This window comes from Uloborus diversus, chromosome 6 (assembly GCF_026930045.1).
Source record: "Uloborus diversus isolate 005 chromosome 6, Udiv.v.3.1, whole genome shotgun sequence".
NCBI lineage: Eukaryota > Metazoa > Arthropoda > Arachnida > Araneae > Uloboridae > Uloborus > Uloborus diversus.
This window is the reverse complement of record NC_072736.1, coordinates 76,998,127-77,014,326: the sequence shown is the minus strand read 5'-3', so window position 1 is coordinate 77,014,326 and position 16,200 is coordinate 76,998,127. Positions and strand designations below refer to the sequence as shown.

At 33.5% G+C, this 16,200-nt stretch overlaps 1 pseudogene; it reads right to left on the bottom strand.

The window, feature by feature from the left end:
• Positions 1-479: 479 nt before the first annotated feature.
• LOC129224826 (monocarboxylate transporter 9-like) lies at positions 480-15,965 on the bottom strand (annotated as a pseudogene).
• Positions 15,966-16,200: the final 235 nt, after the last annotated feature.

Here is a 16,200-nt window from a genome sequence, read left to right as displayed (position 1 = left end):
TTAGAAAATATTTCATTTTCACTTTAACCCATAAAGGAAAAGTAAAATTCTCCGCTTTTTTTTAAGTTACAAATTTACTGCAAAAAGTAAAAAATAATTTTTAAATGTCAGTTTTATTATAGAATGCATCATTTTTTCTTGATTTACTGAAATTTTTTAAAAAAAATTGAAATGTATTTAATTTGAAAAAGTTACCTTAATTATTTTACTTTGCCCCATCTGCTTCTAAATTTAATTTCAATTTGATTACTACGAATAAGTTTTTGAAACGAAACAGCGATGTGTCAACTCTGGTTTTATGCATGAAATACACCGCCAGCTCAGTCATTCTTGCCGAGGACTGGAGTTTCGTGCTTAATTAGCACGATTATTATGTCTCAAATTATGGTTTTTCATTAGTTTTCTTTTTTAATGTCATTTAATAAATACAATAGATATGAAAAAATTACATAAGTGGACGATTCAAAATGGTAAAAAAGTCAAAAATTTGTCGTTGTAGAACCATGTCTTTGCTTTTTCAAATATTTCTCTTCGAACTTAAGAAGCAGTGGTTCTATTAGCCAAAGACAGCCAATAGCAAATCCCAATATGCCCAGGATATAGAAAACACCATCGTATGCTCCGATGTTATCCCTGAAAAATCCTGGAAAAAAAAACAGGAATATGAGTGAAATAAAATAACTATGAAGTAACTACTTTAAAACATTTCAATTTCAAAACACTAATATAACGTTTTAAAAAAATAATAATTTAAATCGCCATAAAAAACAGTTACTGAAAATATTCAAAGTGTCCTTCTTTGCTGTAAATATAAATAAAGTTGAGAAATAAAAACAAGGAAATTCTTAATAGCTTCTTCTGTTTTTCGTGTGCAGGTTCCCTCTTAAAATAATGCATCAAAAGCTAGGTTTATCTGAGTGTTAGAATTTTAAAATCAGATCTACAAAGTTTATCGGTTTTTTGCATTTAAGTAAGTTAATTCAAATTTACGTTTCCTAAACGGGAGGGCAACCGGAAAACGTCTATGCTTCAGTAAGAAACACGTTTTGCTAATGCTTTGTTTGCTACAAATTTCTGCATTCTTACTCTCTCGCAAGAAGTACAGAACATATACAGGAGGGTGACCCAAAGCGGGTAGGTTAAAATCGCTTGAAAATTGCAGTTTTTAGACTTTTATCGTAACAATTTTGGTTTTATATCCTAGCCGGGTTCTTGAACTTCAAAATAAAAAATGATTTTTGTATTATTTCAAACCCAATATTTATTTATTATCAAACATTACAAACATTTGAAAAAATCCGCTTTGCCCTACCAAGGAGCCCATTGCGGGTGAACTTAACTATTTGTCATTTGGTACATTTTCCAATCAAATATGAAGTTATAAAAGATTAAAATAGTTGACTAGCTAGCAGCTATTATTAAAAAATATATATAAAACAGTTGAACATATCCAATTTAAAGTCAGCACATTTGTTTATAAAACAGAAGGAATTAACTGATAAAATAAATAGACTAGTTAATTGCCATCCTAAAAAAATAACTTTTTAAAGTTAAAGTCAGCACACGAATCAAGAAATTAAATAAATATACGAGTAAAATCCTATGACAGCTTTGCCCGACCCGCTTTTCCCGAAGGCACGTTTTTTATTTCAATAATTATAACCTTAAATTTAAAAAAGAAGCAAACAAAATGACCATCGTAGTTCGTAGGTTGATGGTTGTTAGAATAACGTACGTAATATTATTGATAATCAAAAAAAAGCTGGTCTTCGACTAATCACAAGTTACAAAACTTCTTTTTTTTTTTTTGAAATTTATCATTTTTTAAATTTTAAGCCTGGTTGCGCCATGCCGCTCCACGGATGTTTCGCTGGGACTGATTAAAACTCGGGGATGTTTATGTAAACTCGACATACGCATGCATCGCCGCTTACACACCATGGAGGGGGGCATATGAAGGCCTACCTGCTTTAGGCGACCTACCCGATTTGGACCATCCTCCCCTAATGCTCACGAAGCATTTTCCTCGCAACTTACGGCACAAAGTTTCCTTTTAATTAACTTCGATTGAATATTGATCGGTTTTTTTTTCGGCATGTCCGTATGTGCATGTGTATCTGGGAATGAAGAAACAACAGAATTATTAATTTTCAAAGTCATTAGATAGTATCACAAGTTTTTTCGTGACGTTTGTGTATGCGTAAGTATGAACGCATGTATGTGTAGTTTACTTATGCATCTCGAGCAACTCAGAAACATAATGTCGTAGAAGGTTGAATTTCATATGTATGATCTGTAAGAAGTCTAGTAGTCACCTCCGTCTGTGGTTGCAATTCGGTGTTTCCGCAGATTATTTACACGTTTTATTGTAGTACGATAATGTTAATTTCAATACAAAAAGATTTTTTGTCATTATTTGGAGATCACTTGGCAATCTTCGCTGACTGTTCTATCGCATAGCTCTTGACACTGACTATATGATATATTACCAGGTGGGTGAACAATCTTTCAAAAACATGAGATGCCGAATCCGGCGTCAGTTTCACGATATTGGAGACAATAGAGAGAGTCCAGTAAAACCACGTTATAATTGTCGATATTGTTTTTCCAAAAAACTGTTTGAAAGTTTTTTTCCATATCAGTTCGCGGCAAGTTAGGGATTTAGTTATTTCAAATTTTTTTTACTCACTCTAAGGCACTTTGATGTTATAATAGCAGTCTTTTTCACGTTGTTTTTGTTGTAGAAGTTTTAGATCTTGGACGCGAAAAAAAAAAAAAGATGCAATTTCCTAAAATTTGAAAACTCTATTCCATACATGTAACATTCTGTGCGTCCATAAAGAGCCTATATATATATATATATATATATATATATATATATATATATATATATATATATATATATATATATATATATATATATATATATTATATATATATATATATATATATATATATATATATATATATATATATATATATATATATATATATTAGGGTGGTCCTTATTTTTGAAGTTGTAGATATTTTACACGACGCCCCCTCAATTTGTTCCATTATACAAATAAATGATCCATGCAAAATTTTATGTCAATCCATGAATATTAACACGTGCCCCTAGGGCCCCCTTTTTTTGAGTTTTGAAGAAAAAATTGCGGATTTTCTCATTTTTATGTCAAAATATTCCTAGGTTTCATATTTAAAGTAATTTTGAACATCAATAGATGTTGCTACTTCCAGACCAACCATTCTCTCACTTTCATTCTGTAAAATTTTACATATTACATAGGGTACAAGTACACCAATGGCCTTGGGACAGGCATACCGCTATTCGCGCTCGTTTCAAACCAAGCGGCAGGGGAACATTTCTTTCTACCAAGAGAGACACAAGGGATTCTAAAGGCCATTAATGAATGGCCTAGGCCATTTATGAATGATTTTTGACAACAACAAATTGCCTCCTCCAGGCTTTGGGTGTGTTGATTTAGAAAATTTTCTGTGTATGTAATAGGTGTGGAAAATAGGGTCACTAGGTTTCCATGCTATAAATATAAGTAATGACAATTATATTTTGATTCGCTGTTCTTTAGTTGTATGTTTATGCATTGTTATAATTTAAATTTTGAAAAATCCTCGATTACCCTACCATAAAAATAAACAATTTTCAATATCTAAAATATAAATTTTAAAAAAATTCCAGATCGGAATAATGTAAAAATCTATACTTTAAACTGTCTTTGATTTCAGTACATAGTCCTTTATTATCATCAAATTCCTCTTGCATTTCACAAGATTTAGAAACCGAAATGCGTATCTATCCTAACCTGTTGAACCTTTTTTTCTATATCCGGTCTACCACAACGCAAAAAAGCTTGAAACTATTGAGATCTGCTCGCATTTCATCAATGTTAGACAAATGCTATATTAGGGACAGAGATGCTGCTCATTTATTAACAGCCTATGTAGATGCAGTAAATTTAAATCCAAATAACCTTATGATCAATCGTACATCCCTTAAGAGAGCAAGAGAAAATCTTCGAGAGGTAAAATCAGATTTCATGAATTTCAATTTAGGTTTTTTATTTATTCCCTGGGATACAAAGCTACTCCAGATGTAACTGGGAAAAAACGCCCGATTGGCTTACTATGATAGCTTCGGGTTCCAATGTTGAACAGCTACTCAGAATTTCTGAGATATTTCTTCAGTTGTATATGATATCTTAGATGATTGCTCTTTATTGCTAACTGTTCAAGCTGTAGTGTTTTATACAGCGGCTTACAATATCGGCCGTATAAATTGTGCATGTAATTTTTTAGAGCAAAAGCTGAACGGTGATATATTGCATTTGTATTGCTATCATCATGCACTTGAAATCGTACTGCAGAGTGTCTTTAAAGAAGTTCTTGCCTTTCTTAGTTCTCTAGACTCGATATTCCATTATTTAAGAGCTTCAAAATTCAAAAATTACACATACCCCTTAAATTCTAAAAGAAGAATTTGATGACATATTATTGTTCATAGAAAGTGGAATTAAGAATTATTACAGAGAATTCTCATAACGTATATTTCTTGGTGAAGTCCTCGCTCCTATAGGGATATGTTTTCGGCAACCTGGAACTTATCTGTGAGCCTAAAGGGTGGCAAAAGGAATTTATTGTTTGAATATTTATATATTTAGGAAGCAATTTAAATTGACCTTACATGAAAAGAATGCACGTAAATGTTGTTTTACAGTTAAATGTTGTCTGAAGATATAGTTTAGCAACCCTTTCTAAACCTTTTAAATTAATATTAACTCTAGTGTCTAAAAAACCTGCAGCGTACAAAATGATGACAAACATGCAGCAGAAGCAGTGGTTGAAAAATTCATAAATCACCTATGGTACTTAGGGAATGAACTAGTAGCTTTGTCCGTATTGAATGAAGGAATTAACTTTGAAGATAGGAAAAGACTACTTCAAAAAAATGCTTGCTGAAGAGGAAGACGTGTCTGATGACTGTATAAAAAATTTCAAATAACAGTAGATGATTTGGAATACTTTCTTAGTAAAGATCTTCCTCTTTATAGAATGAATTACAAGTCAATAAAACTGATTGATAAGTTACAAACACCAAAAGATGTTTTCCTATTTGATCCTGATTCATGGCAAAATGAAGGAAGCTATTTAAAGGGAAGATAAATCTTTAAAACGCTGAAAGTTGTGAATGATACAACTGAAAGAGGAGCACAATTAATCGAAGAATTTCACAATCAGTTTACCAAAAATGAGTCACAAAAGCAATTTAGTATTTTACAGACACTCCAAGACTATCAGAAAAAAAAAAAACAAATGCACACGATTGAGATACATTGAGAAAAGCGCACGATTAGGTAAAGTTTCTAAAGCAATATTTCATTCTTATTCAATGTAAAATCTTTAAACGATATAAAGTAATTAAAAAGATTAATTTTAGTGCTACCTCGCTGTAAAAATATTTTGCAAACATAGGAGAAATGATGTACGGGGTCTGAAGTAAAAACTCAAAGATTTGTGAGAAAATTATCAAAAGTGTTAAAGTTCAACGTCCTAGGGGCACGTGTTATTATTGACCGATCGAGTTCAAATTTTGCACCGATTACTTTTTATTATAGTGTCACAAAACTAGGGGGCGTCACTTGTTGAATTCCGAAAAAAAAATTTTCCCATATAAATAAGGACCACCCTAATATATATATATATATACATATGTATGTATATATATATATATATATATATATATATATATATATATATATATATATATACATATATATATATATATATATATATATATATATATATATATATGTGTGTGTGTGTGTGTGTGTGTGTGTGTGTGTTTAAGAAGGATTACTTTTACTTTGCATGCGTAATAGGCTTGCAATGAATTCATGAGAAGCATACATAAAAAACTGTTTGTCCCAAAATCACGTAGCTTTAGCTTGAGGGTTTTTTTTTTCCTTCAGCAATCACATTGCTTATTGTTCTCATTTGACTGTTTTGATGTCCTATGATTCTATTTTCAACTCACCTCCCTCTGCAGCACCACCGTCGACCAGCCTCACGACGCTGCTTCTCTAGCGAAAAGTCTCCAGGTTGCGTCTACATATCCTACACACACATTCACACACACACAACTAAGCACACACCTACACACACACACACACCCACATAGACACACACTCAATGCCTGCACACACACACACACAAACACACACGCCTACATACACATACACAAACGTGATTGTGAAAAATATAATTTGAATTTCAGATGTCAGAATTCAAATGATTTTTTTTTTTTTTTTTTTTTTAACGTTGAACTAAGATTAACGTGTTTTCCATGATTTCCCCGTTAGAACCTAGCAAGAAGTTATTGCTCTAAATCAGTGGTGCCTTACGTTCTTTTACCCACGGGCCAAACCTCATATTAAAAAAGAATCACGCGGCCCAGAACACGTGTAAAATTTAATTATATTCTTTAAAATTTTCCAGATATCTTTGGAAAACAAGGAAAATGAAAGTCAATTATAAAACAAAATTGTTCTCATCAATACATACATACTTTATTGCTACAAACTTTAAAACTGTTTCTTGAAAACCAATTTATGAATACTTGACCTGAAATTTGCAACAAACATTCATAATACCGAATGAAAATTATCAGAAGTTTTGGAAGGTTTCAGAATATATTTTTCATTTCGCAACATTGAACACAACAATGGACCATGGGGATAATCTTTGCGAGTCATGCATGGTCCGCGATCCGTAGGCTGGGCGCCACTGCTTCAAAAATTATAGTGTTTCTTTTATAGAAATTGTAGTGTCATTAAATGACCTTTAATTTAAAAATAATAAAAAATATTTTTAATAACACTTTCATTACCAAAACCATGGGGGGTTACAAGTATACTTGCAGATTCAAACGAAATTTTTGGACAGTCTTTTTTTTCTTTACTAGATAAAAGTTAAGAGGTAAAGCGACAAATTTTGAGTCTTCGGTTAAAAAAAAAAATTTAAAAAAAAAATAGAGATGATTCTCTTAAATTTAACACTTTTAGTGACAAATGTATTTTCAAAACTAGTTCAAGAGTGTCAGAAGTGACTGCTATTTTGCTTTCAGTTGATGGTCACTTCTTACGAAATGGAATTGATTTAAACTCGGCTAACAAGTGCAGTAATCTTTTTAGAAAAAGGAAAACCTGTGGAAAAATAACTAAACAAATAATAACTTTGTTTAGTTTTGGAGATACAGTGAGAACTAGAAATCATAACATGCTTATCAGTTGATACGTAGCAGATCATTTTTTTCATAATTTACATTCATGTAACATGTTGTACGCTGTACTTACCGATCATACGTCCCATGCCAAGCATCAGTACCCCTGAATAAAAATTCAGACATCCCATTGCAATCGATTCTTCATCCTTTTCCATATAAGTAGTGATCAAAATGGGAAACATGATTGCCGTACCACCCTGAAAAAATCCAAAAATCGATATACAAATTATCATGTAATAAAAGCTATTATTCAGAGGAAGAACACCAACAGAAAGACTGGAAATCAGCAACATGAGAAAAGCATAAGTTTTCATTTTCACTAATTTCTTGTCAATGATTATTCCACAAGAGAGCCTACCAATTAAATCTGTCAAAGAATATGCAACAATCAAATATTTACTCATGTCCATTGAAATGTTTTGGTCGATGGCATAATCAATGATAGCTGTTAAAACACCAACAAGAAGATAAACAAATGCAGCCATTGAGAAACTTATGAGGAAAAATAAGGGTCTTAAATTCGTACGAATAAGTATTTTAAGCAAACTTTTTTCATTAGTCAATCTATTCTCTTCTTTTAACAATATTGAAGATTTTTTAATGATAGGATTATTTGAATCTTTGCTTGCAGAAATTTCACCCAGATGGTTACAGTTACTGCCTTTTAGCGAGTCAGAAGTTATATCTTCATTTCTTCTTTCTTTCCCGCAGTCGGCTAGTATAATAAAGCCTTCTTGAGCAACCAGACTGGCAAAACTTGCTGTTCTAATTTTCTCGGCTAGATCAAAAGTAAAACTTGTTGTCCTCCTTGTTTTAATATTATCAGCAGAAACATCAGCTTGATTGTCTGAGCTTTGCTCTATGGTATTTTCATGTGGCAATCCGTTTGCTTCACCACAGAAAAGATCACACTGTTTGGTGTTCTGTTCCTCTATACATGATGTATTTGAGACAATTTTACATGAGTTGTTCATTGTATTTATACCTGAAGTTTCATCTTCTGTGTTTGCGGTTGTTGGATTTTTAATTTCTGAAGGGTGTGGTTTAATTATACTGCGAGCTCTGCAGCGAGGGTTAGACAATTCATCGCTTTTGCTAAACTCCACACTTCCACTGATTAGAATTGAATTAGAAGTTTCATCTATTGACTTTGAGGCATTGCACTGCCTATGTTCATGTAAGAATTCATCTGATGTGATAAATCCTTCATTTACTTCCCCTTTACATTGCAGTTCATTATTAGCATTCTGTGTATTGGATTCTGTTATGACTGTGTTTAGGATTTTCTTTTGTATTTTTTCACTTTTCTTCCAAGGGGGGCTATTTAGCAACATGCCCATAGGAACTACGTTCAAAACAATGCCACCTATTATTAGAAACATGCCATCCACGGAATAAGAGTCAAGTAAGTGTTCTATAATCACAGGAAAAGCAAACGTGCCAAAACAGTCTCCACTGTAAGCGAAACCTAAAGCTGAGGCTTTGTATTTGTCGAAGTATTCTCCAACTACCATCATATGAAGTACAGTAGACAATCCAAATCCGATTCCTGAAATAAAAACAATGAGTGTCAAAATCTAAACAACTTATACTCATCTTTAATGAATGGACAAAAGCTTAAGATAAATTATTTTTAATATTTAGACAATAATTTAGTTGTTACAATCTCATACTTATTGCAAAAACATTCTGTTTTATGAAGTTAGGTAAAATGTGATTCGGATTGTGTTTGAACACGTGTTTCTAGAATTACATATGTACGTTAAAAATGCCATTTTTAATGAAGATACTGGTGCTCTTGAAAGTGCCATATGCGATTTCCATTGCTAAAACCAATGCCTTCCAAAAAGGAAAGGCATGTCGACCGACTCGACGTACAACCACGAATCATCATCACACTCATCAGACTACTATGACCATCCCGGTGAACAGTGGTGATAAAATATATTAGTTGTGTAGAAGAAAAACAGATTCCACCAGGCATTTACACCACTAATGCCTGGAGTAAAGCTGAAGGAAATTTACACCATAAATCCTGCGGAACAATCCTCGAATCCATAGTGCAGAGAGGTATTGATGATTTGCCTGAATAGCACGCTGCAAGGTATACCCGATATTTTCAACAATAATTATTTCTGTGGATTTAGGAGGCCAATGGAAGCGTTTAAATTCAGAAAAATGGTCCAGCAATAGCAACTCCTGGCGTGTGGGTTGACGCATTGTGTAATTGTAATCGTCCACGTCTGTTGGAAAGCATTATAGGCATTTCTGTAGGAATGAATTGGTATAGGTGGTCGGATAGGATGCCTACTTATTTGTTACTTGTAAAATTAAGTACCTAGCCGTATGAAGGGTCTGATATCACACCAACTGACCTCGCATCGTGCCAAAACAGAATATCCACCAACTTGAAGTCACTTGTAGACCTGAAGGGTCCATGATTCATCAAGTTACCTCTATATCCGTGAGCGTCCATTTTCCTGTCATAATTAGAAACGACACTTGTCCTACCAAACAATGTGTTTCCGGTCGTGAGCAGTTCAATGGTAGTATTGACAGTCCCAGGCGATGAGTAAAACTTTGTTGTTCAGTCAATAATGGCACACAAGGAGATCTTCAATTGCAAAAGCCCATATCATCTCCGATGATCCGTTAAAAAGTTCACACGCTAGCACTTGTACATGCTCCAGCATTGAGTTCTGCTGCAATTTGTGGCAGTGTTCCTCGTCTGTGACGTTTAATGATTCTCGTCAGCCATCTTTGGTTACTCCCAATATTTTACCGGCCACCGTGGTATCATTGTTTTCCAAGATTCCGTATGCTCCTGGCATACTCGAGAAATAGCCGTAGCAGAAAATCCGAATTTTATCGAAACCTCGAAGATGCTATAGCCCATGGTGCCCAACCTTTATCTACTTGTGGACTGCACTTTATATTAAAAGATTTTTGCGGACCAAACACATAAATGTTTAAGAAATTTATAAATAATATAGGAAAATATAAGGGAAAAAATAAAAACCAATAAATGTTGTAACTATCACTAGACGCTTCTTTAATTTTTTAATTGCATTTGTTTTTCAGAAACCAATTTCTGAATACTTTGGTCCTAATTGTAACATTGTCATTAATCTTACTTTTTTATTGGTTGCATTTAAACAAATCAAAGAACCATACGGATCAGCTACGCTGGCAGCCTGATATGGCCCATTGGCTGTAGGTTTGGCACCACTAAAAATTCCATCTCGTTTGCGCCAACTACGACCCCACGTTCAAACTCACGTGAATCACGATAACCGGTTACTGTAGTAGAAGTACTCTATCTAAAAGCTTTGCTAGTTACTTGCCTTCTGATAAAAGAACTGCTGATTGCATCATATTTATCTAACTGATTCCCCACCTCTATTATTTGAGTACAAAAGCGTACATTCGTTGCTTTGAAACATCAGTGTATTTCCTACTGTTTTTGTTTCTTATCTCTTTTTAAATATTTGTCTTTTTCGGTTATTTTTTTCGCATAACTCAAGAACGGTATTTCCTAGAAAGTTGAACTTTGGTACGCAGACTCCTAGTGGAGTCTAGTTGGGCACCTCCTCTTTTGGTTACATTCGGGTGTTTCTAAAAGTGTCTTTGCCCCTTTTTGGGGCGAAATCATTGTTATTTTCGATGTAAACTCAAGTAGTGTTATAATTTGTCGAACACTTGGCCATATATAGCCAATCTTTTGGTCACCAAGTTTTGAAGCCAACTTGGCGACTTTTTTTTTTTTTTTTGAGCAATTACTATTGCTGTTTTTACTTGACCGTCCTTGATGTCTGGCGATTCCTTTTCCAACCCCACCGCCCTCTGCAGACGCGGCTTCTCTGGTTCTGAGCACTGTCTCCAGGTAGCCGCTTCTCCTGGTCAGTAGCATCCATTTCCTACACACACGTACGCTCATACACACTCACACACAGACACACACGCGCCTTTACATACATACACACACTCCAACGGTCATACACACAGGTCTACGCACACACATAAGCCTACACATACACAACTATACACACGTAACCGCCTAGGAGAAGGGACAGGAACCGTTTCTAGAAACAAGCGAGTGGGGTAGTAACCAATGAGTAGGGTCCTGTCGTAACTCGTGATTGCGAAAAACATCATTTGAATTCAAAATTTCAGAATTCAAATTGGTTTTGAAAATTCGAAAGGTTCTTTAAAATTTGGTTTCAAATTGGCCACGGTTGGTGATATTTAGAGAGTAAACTATTGAATCACATTAAAATTGACAATAATAGGTAAATGACATTAAATTGGAGCAAAAGGAAGTCATGTGATGTACACATCAGCTCGTTTTTTCTGTAGTAAACGCTTTTCTTATTTTTCTCTTAATTTCTCTTCTGTTGTGGTTTTATTGTTAAACTTTTTCACGTCATGAAACACATATGGGTTGTGCCGAGCTTCAATAAAGTTTGATACCTGTTTAAATTATACTAAAATACTGGAAAAAAGTTGTAATTTAGTTTTAACTTCATGAACAGTCGACTTGGTGGCGTGGTGTAAAACGCTGTCCTTACTCCCATGTTTTGGGTTTTGACCCGTGGTGAACAGTCGCTGGATTTTCGAAAGGCAGCAAACCGTCAGCACTCATGTTGCAACCTGACCGATAATAATAGTGGCTCAATCGAGCGCTGAGCCCATTGGACCCTGGAACGAGTCTCGGGGAAAACGTTTCATTCAAATTCCCAACAAAATTGTATTTTTTAATTTAAAAAAATAGATTATAAACTCAGAGAATATTAAACAATACTCGAAATGCCTTAGTTGTACACAAGGGTTTGAACGGATGCCTTAGGGACAAACAAAAGCTCTACTCACGGACTATGAGAAAATAAAAAGCGAGAAAAGCGCATGTGAGACTTTTCGTCATTCCAAAATAATTGCGTCATTTCCGTCACACAAATGGCTGGCGGATCAGAATTCCAAAGCATACTTTTCTCTTAAAACGTTTCACTTTAAAAAAACTTTAACGGAAAGGAGAAATCATATAACATGAATGTAAAACCAAGCAGATGACTTTAAATTTCCTGCCTAAAAACTTTCAAAGAAGTTTTATTGCAGTGTATACTCTATTCCCAGCCAACCAGATTTTTTCAACTTCTATTTCACTTGTTTATTGTGTTTTTAAATGTTTAATGTTTCTGTACCCCTTTATGTATTAGTAGGTATCAAAATTGTTCCAGCAAAAGCCTGGTCACTCGTGAGCTGTTCTGTTAACCCCCGATCACCACATCCGGTTAAACTCTCACCAGGATTGGTACGGTGGTGATTGGTGGGATTTAAATAAATAAATAAATAAATGTAAAAACCAAATTATCACTGCAAAGAAAAGGAAAAAAATGCGTCTAAAACAAAATGATAACTATCAAGTTTTATGCCTGACAAAATACGCGTAACAGTTGAAACATAAGGTTCTACAAATTCCATAATCTATTTCTGTAGATAGCATTGTGTTATTTCGATTTACACAAATTATAATAATACAATGTTATTTGTGTTCATTAAACGCATGAATTCTTACATAGTGTCCATTCTTATGATGAACAAGCACAATAGAAGAAAATTCACAGCTTGCTTTTGTATTCCTCCCTCTAACCATTTAAAAATTGATAAATAGACGTATCAGAAAACTGTAAATTGAAGAGAATAACTTTAATTATATCAAAAGAAGTTTAAAAACATAGCACATTTTTAAGATTACATCTGTTTAAAATCTTACCGTGAATAATGCCCCAGAAAAACGTTAACCACGGAATGCTCGGAGCAAAAGCGCACAAGATGCTTCCCAAAGCTGCCACAAATCCTCCAATAACTATCATGCCTCGGTAACCGTAACGCTGCCCCAGAAGACCAACAAACGGACCTAAAGGCAATAATTAAAGATTAATCTTTTTTAAAATAGTGCAAACATTTCGTTAGTATTTTCAATTATTATCGAAGGAATTCTCAGAGTACTTGAAAAAAATTATGGAGAACTCCCAAAAAAAAAGTTAAAATATAAGTAACAAAATTTAAAATATTTTAAGAAGGAAAACAAAAATTAAAACATGAAAAACAAATATTCATTACGTACCGTAAAGTGGGGCTACTTGGACCCGAAATTTCATACTTTTTGTGAGTTTTACACTGAATGCTTTGTTAAACCCATAATGTGAACTGATAACCTAGTGAAATACATTGGCTAATTGGCGGTAATTTACTGAATATATCTGCTTTAGCCCTGGCTAATTGGCGGTAATTTACTGATAACCTAGTTTTTATCACTTTCCAGACGTTCTGCTATCACATAAAGCATTTTTTAAACAACAATTTAAACTCTTTATATATATATTTTTAATTGAGTTCAAGTAGCCCCCTCAGGGGCTACTTGGTCCCACTCATCAAATATATTGGAAAAAAACTGTAAAACAGGTGGTGGTATCAAGAAGGACCAATGACTTTGAAAAATAAACTCAAAACGTACATTCTAGTGAGTAAACTATTTATATAAATTGCAAATTATTTATATAAATTAATATAAAATCAACGTATACATAAAAACATATTTTTAGGCAAACATAACTTCTCAAATAGAAACATAATCTAACTACAGCTAAAACAAACTGAAATGCTCATTATTTAAACATTAGAAAGAATGAAAATCCCTCAATTTAAAGACCTGGTTGTTTTTGTTTTCCTCGGATATTATTTAATACTTGCTCTTCCTAGCTACTAAATACTATTAATGGATGCCCAGGCCTGTTTTGTGACGATCTTTTAATTTCCTCTTCAGAGTTGATATACTTCATCAAAATGGGCTGATGCCCCTCTCGAAGAAATTTCTCCGGAATTAGTTGAATCTGGACACAGTTGTAATTTTTCCTCTTAATAATCCGCATTATTTCCCACTTCAATGGTTATCTTTTACTTTCAGACCTTTTTTATCCCCAGATCTGCAAAAAAATGGGTATAAATAGTAACTAAACTTTTTATTTTAAAAGATTACAAACCTTACTTAACATAATTTAGTGATGAAATTGGGTTTGGGGCAGTTTGAATGCTGGGTTCAAGTAGTCCCATTTTAAGGCAACCAGTGCACTTTTACTAACTTATATTAGGTAATGTGTTGATTATATAGCTGTAACCTTAAAACACTGTTATTTTATTAAGAAATAGAATGCAAACATAATACTATCTTGACCTTGATGATATCAGATGACATGTGAAAGTTTGCAGACACAAAAAACTACTGTTTAGACAACTTACAATCATAACCTCAAAAAGAAAAAGGCGGGAATAGCAGAAACTTTGTTTTATGGTCCAACCTCTACCTAGTACTACTACCTGTCATGAAGAAAGGTTTTTAAGTCTATACATTGGACCAGGATGCATTTTAAACACTTTTTTTCTCATAGGTTCAAGTATCCCCTGGAGGCTCAAGCAGCCCCACTTTACGGTACTTTTAAGAAGTTAGACTAAATCATGTCTTGACTTCGGTAAAAATTCCCTTCATTTAAATCTGGGGCAAAACTTCATCAATTTTATTTATTTATTTTATTTATTTATTTTGGCGAAATTTGTACATCGAACTATGCGGAATTAGTTATGCAATTTCACAAATACGTAATTTCACCAGTATTTTCTTCAGAATACTTCGAAATGTTTCAATGTGTATTGACAATATTCACATAATTTTAGAAGGTAGTATCATGATGATGAAAAATCAATCATATCATAATCAGTTGTAAATTACAATGACACTCTCCAACATCAATGACCTATTTTGAGTATACTCAGCAATGTTTGTAATTGCCCTTCCTTCTTGAGTTAAATTATTTTAACAATTTACTGCTATATTATTCTGGTAAAATTTTCAACTTTTAATCTAAATTTTTTGTATACAGACTTCTTTTTTTTTTTTTTTTTTTTTGTCATTTGCTTCCAGGACACTCTGGCTCTCAAATAGGCTCTCTAAAGAGAAAAAAAAATTATTCACCCTCCCCCCTTTTCATGAAAATTTTCTCCATTTTTCAAAGATATTTTTCTAAAATACATCTCGCGGGGAAGTGGACTTATTGTTTCACATTTCGCGACTTTAAAAAAACTTACATTTTATATTACGCATACAAAACTTACATTTCACATTTAAATTTCACGTTTTATACTTGTGACATAACATGCGCCCATAAGAGACTACTTCTTGTGCTAATGATGCTTTTTTCAAATATTAAAGCTACATTGATAGCAGATTTTAGCAAACTTCACATGTTTGTTGACCAAACATGATATGTATAATTATGACGTAACATACTCACATAAGAGACATACTTCTTTCGTTGATATTGCATACTTCAAAAATTGAAGCTACTAAATGACAACAGCGTTGAACAAACTTTTTTCATGTATGTTTTTTTAAATAACAAACGTACATACCTGACATACTTCTAACGCTGATACGAAGACTAAAAGGCGAAGTTGCCTCCCCTCTAGTAACTCCATAATCGTTGATTAAGGCTACAAAAAGCACTCCCGAACTTCGAGCGATCCCTGCTGTAATGAAATTAATGAAGAAACAGGCCCAGGCCACAACCCAACCTATCGCTTGATCTGGACCTGGTGTTGTGATTCCTGTCATATTTCTTTACGTTCTATGCTTCCTGAAATATAAAATTGGAATGATGAGTTATGACACAACAGATATGAAAAAGCGAGAAGCACTGACTGTAGTACGTTTTGTGTAAAAAATTCGAATTTTTGATGTAAAAGAAATGATTTTTGAATTTGGATGTTCTGAGGGTACTTTTGAAGCAGCTCAGAAAAGGATAATGTTAAGGACTAAAGAAAAGTCAAGACGTAAGTTCAAGACGTAT